The 6,000-nt window shown below is 42.4% G+C and overlaps 1 long non-coding RNA gene across 1 annotated transcript; it reads left to right on the top strand.

The window, feature by feature from the left end:
* The first annotated feature begins 214 nt into the window (after positions 1-214).
* On the top strand, positions 215-1,237 carry LOC128811634 (uncharacterized). The gene is made up of 2 exons (XR_008438411.1): positions 215-385; positions 725-1,237. It is a non-coding gene; the product is annotated as an uncharacterized LOC128811634 (long non-coding RNA).
* The last annotated feature ends 4,763 nt before the right edge of the window (positions 1,238-6,000 follow it).

Genomic DNA, 6,000 nt, shown 5'->3' with positions numbered 1-6,000 from the left:
TTATTTATATTTTATTATTTTATATTTTTATATTTTTTATCATTTAAAAAATTTTAGTTATAATTTTTATTATTTTATTTATAAAGCTTTTTATTTATTTAAGGTATATTTTTATTTATAAAAATAAATAAAATATTTATTATTTATATATTAAAACTTTTATATATTTATATAATATATTTATATATTATATATATATATTTATATATATAACTTATATAGAAATATAAGTTTATGATTTTTTTTTGTTGAATGTTTTTGTACTGTATTTTTAGATAAGGTCAGGCCTTGTCAGGGGCTGCCCAGGGAGGTTTGGAGTCCCCATCCCTGGGGGTGTCCCAGGAATTCCTGGAAGTGGCATTCAGAGCTCTGGGCTGGGGACAAGGTGGGGATCAGCTCTTGCTGGCCTTGGTGGGCTTTTCCAACTTAAATGATTCTGGGATTCTATTACTTTATTATTATTATTAATTAAAATATTAATATTATTAATTATATTCAAATATTAATATTATTCATATTTGATTAAATAATTATATTAAATAATAATAATGTTATTATTAATTATAATTAAAAATTAATATTATTATTTAACATCTTGCTGCTCAGATGTTTTCATCCCTGTTGTTTTGCTTCTCTTCATGTCTGAATTACCTCCGTGAGTTTCTATTTTGCCAGTGCCATTTTGACTCCAGGATTTTCAGTTTCTCTGTGCTTTATTCACCAGGATATGGAAATCCAGGATCTTCTCCAGCCTCAGCACAGCATCCCCTCCCTCGTTTGTGGAACCAAAACAACTTTTGGAGAGGCTTTTATTATAAATACAAACAAGGAAATGTTGTTGTTTTTTTTTTTTTCCCTCAGCCTCCACGTTTCACCTCAGATTTTCTCCCTCAAAGCATTATAAAAATAACAAGGGGCCAGAAGCCTTTCAACGAGTTTCATGTTGAAAAACAACAAAATACCATAAAATACCAAGCCCCGAGTGGTTTTGCAAAGCACATGAGAAGATTTCAGTGACCTATGTGCATGTTTTGAATCTAAGCGTGAGCAAGAAACACAGAACTGTTCTCCAACAGAACAAAACTTCAGCCTTGAGGGTTTATTTATTTTAAAAATGTGACATTAAAGCAATTCCTTCCACCAATTATGCTGGATACAGTCACAGAGCCCTGTGTGGCAGATCATAATAATTCCCTGGTCTCTTACAAATAAAAATTCCTAATCCCCTGCTCAGCTCTCCTGAGTCAAAAATCTCCTGCCTGGTTTTCCATCTACATAGATTATCCGAGGAGGAGCAGAGATGCCAGGCTGCCTTTGGGTTGGGTGGGACCTTAAATCCCATCCCATGGGCAGGGACACTTCCCACTGTGCCAGGCTGCTCCAAACCTGGCCTGGGACACTGCCAGGGATCCAGGGGCAGCCACAGCTTCCCTGGAAATTCTATTCCAGGGTGTCCCCCCGCCCTCACAGCCAGGAATTCCTTTGCAATATCCAACCCAAACCTACTTTCTTTCATGGTGAAGCCATTCCCTCTTTTCCTGTCCCTCCATCCCTTGTCCAAACTATTCATCTTTTAGGCAAAGAACACCAGGAGTTTGCACCACAGCAAGCACAGGGAAGTTTCCAAGATGAAGCACAAAAACCATACAACCCTTGATATTCACAAGATTCTCTTCATTTATGCAAATCTGTAATTACTTTATAATCAAAGCATGGTTTGAGAGGCAGAACTGACACCGGGCCAGGAGGGGCAGAGCCACAGCAGCTGCTCATGGAGAGGGAAGAAGGAAAAAAGGGAGGAAAACCAAACACCTTTGGCTTCCCAAGGGAAGTTCAGCTGAACCTGTGGAACAGGAAGGATGAATAGATAATATTTCATAATATATTCTTTATTTTTTAATAGTTAAGCTCTGTTAGGAATAAGCTTTGGAGGGAGGCAGAAGGGAATGATCTACAGCAAATTTCCATCCCTTTTTAAGCCTTCACACAGCTGCACAAGAGGTCCCAGGTAATTAGTGCTGTCACCATTAGTGCAGCTTATTTCCCAAGAGCCACGGAGTCATTTGGCAAAAAGAGGATCCTGAGTGCATTCAAGGGGGAAATTGCAGCAAAATATACAAGTCTGGCCAAAAAAAAAGTGGTCCTTGAAGCAGCAGGCTGTGCAGTTTAACTTCCATTTTGACAGGCTGGATGTGTTTGATATGTCTATTTAATGGGCTTTTAAATAAAACCACTGTTACTATAGTAACATTTACATCAGAGGTTGTGCTCATGCTGCCTCTGAGGTACAGAAAACCAATCTGCTCTGCTCACCTTTGTGCTTCACACCGATATTTTACATGGCAAACGTGTTTCCTAATAAATAATTTCCTTTTTTCAGAGTATTTTCCTTCTCAACTTGGAAATGAGGATATATTTGAGCTGGTTGGCTTTGCAGTGACTAAGCCCTGTGTGTGGGAACAGCACTCCTGGTGCCAGGGAGAACAAGGATTGCATAAAAAGGAAACTGGAGCCTGGGGAAATCCACACTGGATCCCTGGAAGGGTCCAAGGCCAGGCTGGACTCTTGGAGCAGCCTGGGATAATGGGAGGTGTCCCTGCCATGGGAATGAGATGGGCTTTAAGGTCCTTTCCAAGCCAAACCATTCCAGGACTCTACAATTTCCATCAAATAGGACAAATTTTGCTGTTCTATGAAGTTTCCCTGGTCCAACTCTGCTTTCACTCAACAGCACCAGAATATTTACAGAACAAAACGTGACCCTCTTTGGGTGAGGAAATGAAACCACCCAGGGTTTTCCTCTTTGGATGAGGAAAGGAAACCACCCAGGGTTCTCAATTCCCCTAAAAAGACTTTTTAGTCATGTGTGTCCTTAACAGGAATTAGCAGCTGGAAAATAAAGGGGATAACGGGAAGAGTGAAGGAAACTCAGGGCCAGCAGACACCTCTCCAACAGCTTGACTTGATTTTCGTTCTATTTTTCTTCCTGATGAGCATCATTTGAAATCAGATTTTAGTGAAAACGTGCATGGATGGGACTGTGGAAGAACCCAAACACTGCTGTCCGTGTAAAGCCAGCTTTGCTGATGCCACAGCCATGAAGAAACCAGGATTTACTTCAGATTCCAAAGCGTTGTTTGGTCTGTTATCCCCACAGTCCCTGCCAGGGTGACACACTCAGCTCCAGCTCTGGGAGGAGAAAGTAAACACCACGACTTTTTCCCTCAGGAGGTGGTGGTGGGGGGATCTATTTCCAGCAGCACTTCAGAAAAGCTGGCACCAATCTGGGCTCTCAAGTGGGATCTCACACAGAGACCAGGAATTCACAGCACGGAGCTGGCAGAGAGAGAAATGCTGCAGAAAAGGGGAAGGTATTTTGAGTAAATGCCTTCATTAAAAAAAAAAAAAAAATTCTAGGCTTTTTATCAATTTAAATGTTTCTAAATCTGTCAAAAATTCAGTTTGTGATAGTCACAGACTCAGAAAAAGTATCAAATGGGTGGCTTAATCCAAATTGAGGTCACTTTTGTGGTTCTGGCTATGGAGAGAGGATTTTACTTAAAAGTTTTTATCTCAGTGATGAGTTTCATCCAACACAGAAACCCCATCTACTCATGCCCACAATAAATGAAAATCATGGAAGGGTTGGAAGGGGCCTTAAAGTTTTTTTTTAAAAATGGCACCATTTTTTTCATTAGAGCAGGGAAGTTTGAAAATGGGTACAAGGATCCTCCATCACCTTGTCCCACCATCCCAAAAGGGAAAAAAACATTCCTAAATAAAAAACAACCTCACACATCCTTCACCCCAAAAGGGAGAAAAAATTCCTAAATAAGAGACAACCTCACACATCTTTCGTGGTTCTTTTTTCCTGCATTATTCTCAAAAATCAGATTATTTCACCTAAACATCAAGGGAAGTGCTGGAATACTGTCCAGTTTTCAGCTCCTACAAAGCAAAGGTGTGGGCACTAATTTTTGGATAAATCCTTGGAAGATTTGAGTTTCAGTGTCCAAAATCTGGCAGCATTTCATCCCTGTTCAGCTGGAGTGTGGAATGGCTGGATCCATCTGCTGAGATGTTGCTTTTCTGCTTATTTTCTAGATAATAATAGGTGAGAAGGAATTGCATGAGGGGAAAAAAATACAGGGATATTGAGTGTGTGGTGGGAAAACAGGAAAAACTGGGCTAGAAAGGGAAGATATGGGAAGAGGCAAGAACGAGAAGCAGATGGATCCTTCTGGGTGGGAATGATGTGTCCAGAGAATGCTGGCACAGAGAAAGTGTGAGTGAAGGGATGATCCTGGAATTGTGACAGCAGGGAAAGGGTCAGGGACACAGAGTCCCACCAAAAAGAGGTGAAATCTCTGAGAGAGGCACTGGGGGCTGTGCCCTGAGATTTATGGGATGGTGGGAACACTGGGACGCTGGATTCTGAAGTTGTTCCCTCTTTATTTGGGAGAAAAATGGGATCAGCAGTGCCTAGGACAGCCATTCCCAGTTTTTGGTGCCTCTGGAGCAGGCTGGGAGCAGCTGGCCCATGGAGAGGGGTGCTCTGTGTGCCTTTCCCTCAGGAATTCCACATGGGAATGTTCCCTCAGGCAGCATCACTGATGCCTTGTGAGGGCTGCCCTAGAACAGAGGCTGGGCAGAGTCACAGAATAAAGCAGGGATTTATGGAAAGGATCTCCTCCATGGATCCACCTTGGGCAGCACCAGAGCCCAGCCAGGGCTGCAGCCAAGAGGAACCAAAATGGTCCCAAAATGCACGAGCGCTCCCGGGGGCTCTCACTGGGATCAGCTCTGCTCCATTTGCACCTTGCAGTTCATTGTCCCATTCCAGCTTTAGCCCAGGCACTCCCATCCTGCTTGTTTTTCTCTCTCCAGCCCACGCTGTTTGTGCTCCTGGGCCTGAGCTTTGGGTCATTTGTCCTTGGTGCCCAGCTGGAGCAGGAATTGTTTTGTGTCCCTGCTCTGTGCAGAGAGCTCAGCATCCCCTGATGTGAAGCCCAGACCCACACACTAAAGCAGCTCAGAATGGGAAAATAGAAAAGCCAAACCTGAGGCATCACCAGCAGCCTTTGCCAGGTGCTCCTGCAGGAGGAGGGAGAGGCCAAGGCACTGCTGGGGCCGGAGGAGTGGGAATGAGCAGGGCAGGGATCAGCTCTCCCACACTTGGCAAGGAGCTCCCCAAGAAGCAGAATTCCAAGGGATTCAGACAGGAATTCCACACCCAGAGCCATTCACACCACACCAGGCAAGAGCAGAACATCCAAACCCACAACCCACTCCAGTCTCCACTCACACCCCAGGCCCTGCACATTTAAATCATTTTTGGACTTTTAGAGATGCTCTACATCTCCAAACTCTCCCTTATTGATCAGGTATTTGTGGCAAAAGGTCTCCCCTTGAAGGCTGTCAAACACAAATCTGATTTGATTATTCAGTGCAGACAGGTTTTCCCTTCAGAAAGGTCACATTTATTTAATTTATTTATTTAATTCCATTCTGGAGCTGGCTGCAGGATGTTTGAGCACCCCTGAATCATCCCAGTTCAACATCAGCTCTTTCCCTCCACTGCAATTTCTTTGTACATGAGTTAATAAGAGATTAAATTGACTATTAAACTTGATTAATAACACTAATTTTAAAAGGTTTCATTTTGGGGCAGGAGTTTTGAGATTTAAAGGGGACCAAACCAGCCTAAATCCTGCTGCCACACTCAGTCTCCAAATAAAAATACAGCCCTAAGGAATGACCTATTCCTGCCATTTAAAAGTTAGCTACTATTCATTTAATGAGATTACTAAAAGTGCTACAGGAAATCAGGTGTTGACTGACCCTCAAAATGAGTTTACCTCATTACCTGCCCATTACAGAGCAGAAAATATAATTACTGCAGGAACTTGGAGCACCTCACACAAAACTGAAGAGTTGTGGGCAATAAAAACACTTCAGTGTCAGACAAACAGATGGCAGAAAATTGGTTTTGCCCTTTGA

This window comes from Vidua macroura, chromosome 9, assembly GCF_024509145.1.
Source record: "Vidua macroura isolate BioBank_ID:100142 chromosome 9, ASM2450914v1, whole genome shotgun sequence".
Classification (NCBI taxonomy): domain Eukaryota; kingdom Metazoa; phylum Chordata; class Aves; order Passeriformes; family Viduidae; genus Vidua; species Vidua macroura.
This window is presented reverse-complemented; position numbering and strand designations above follow the sequence as displayed.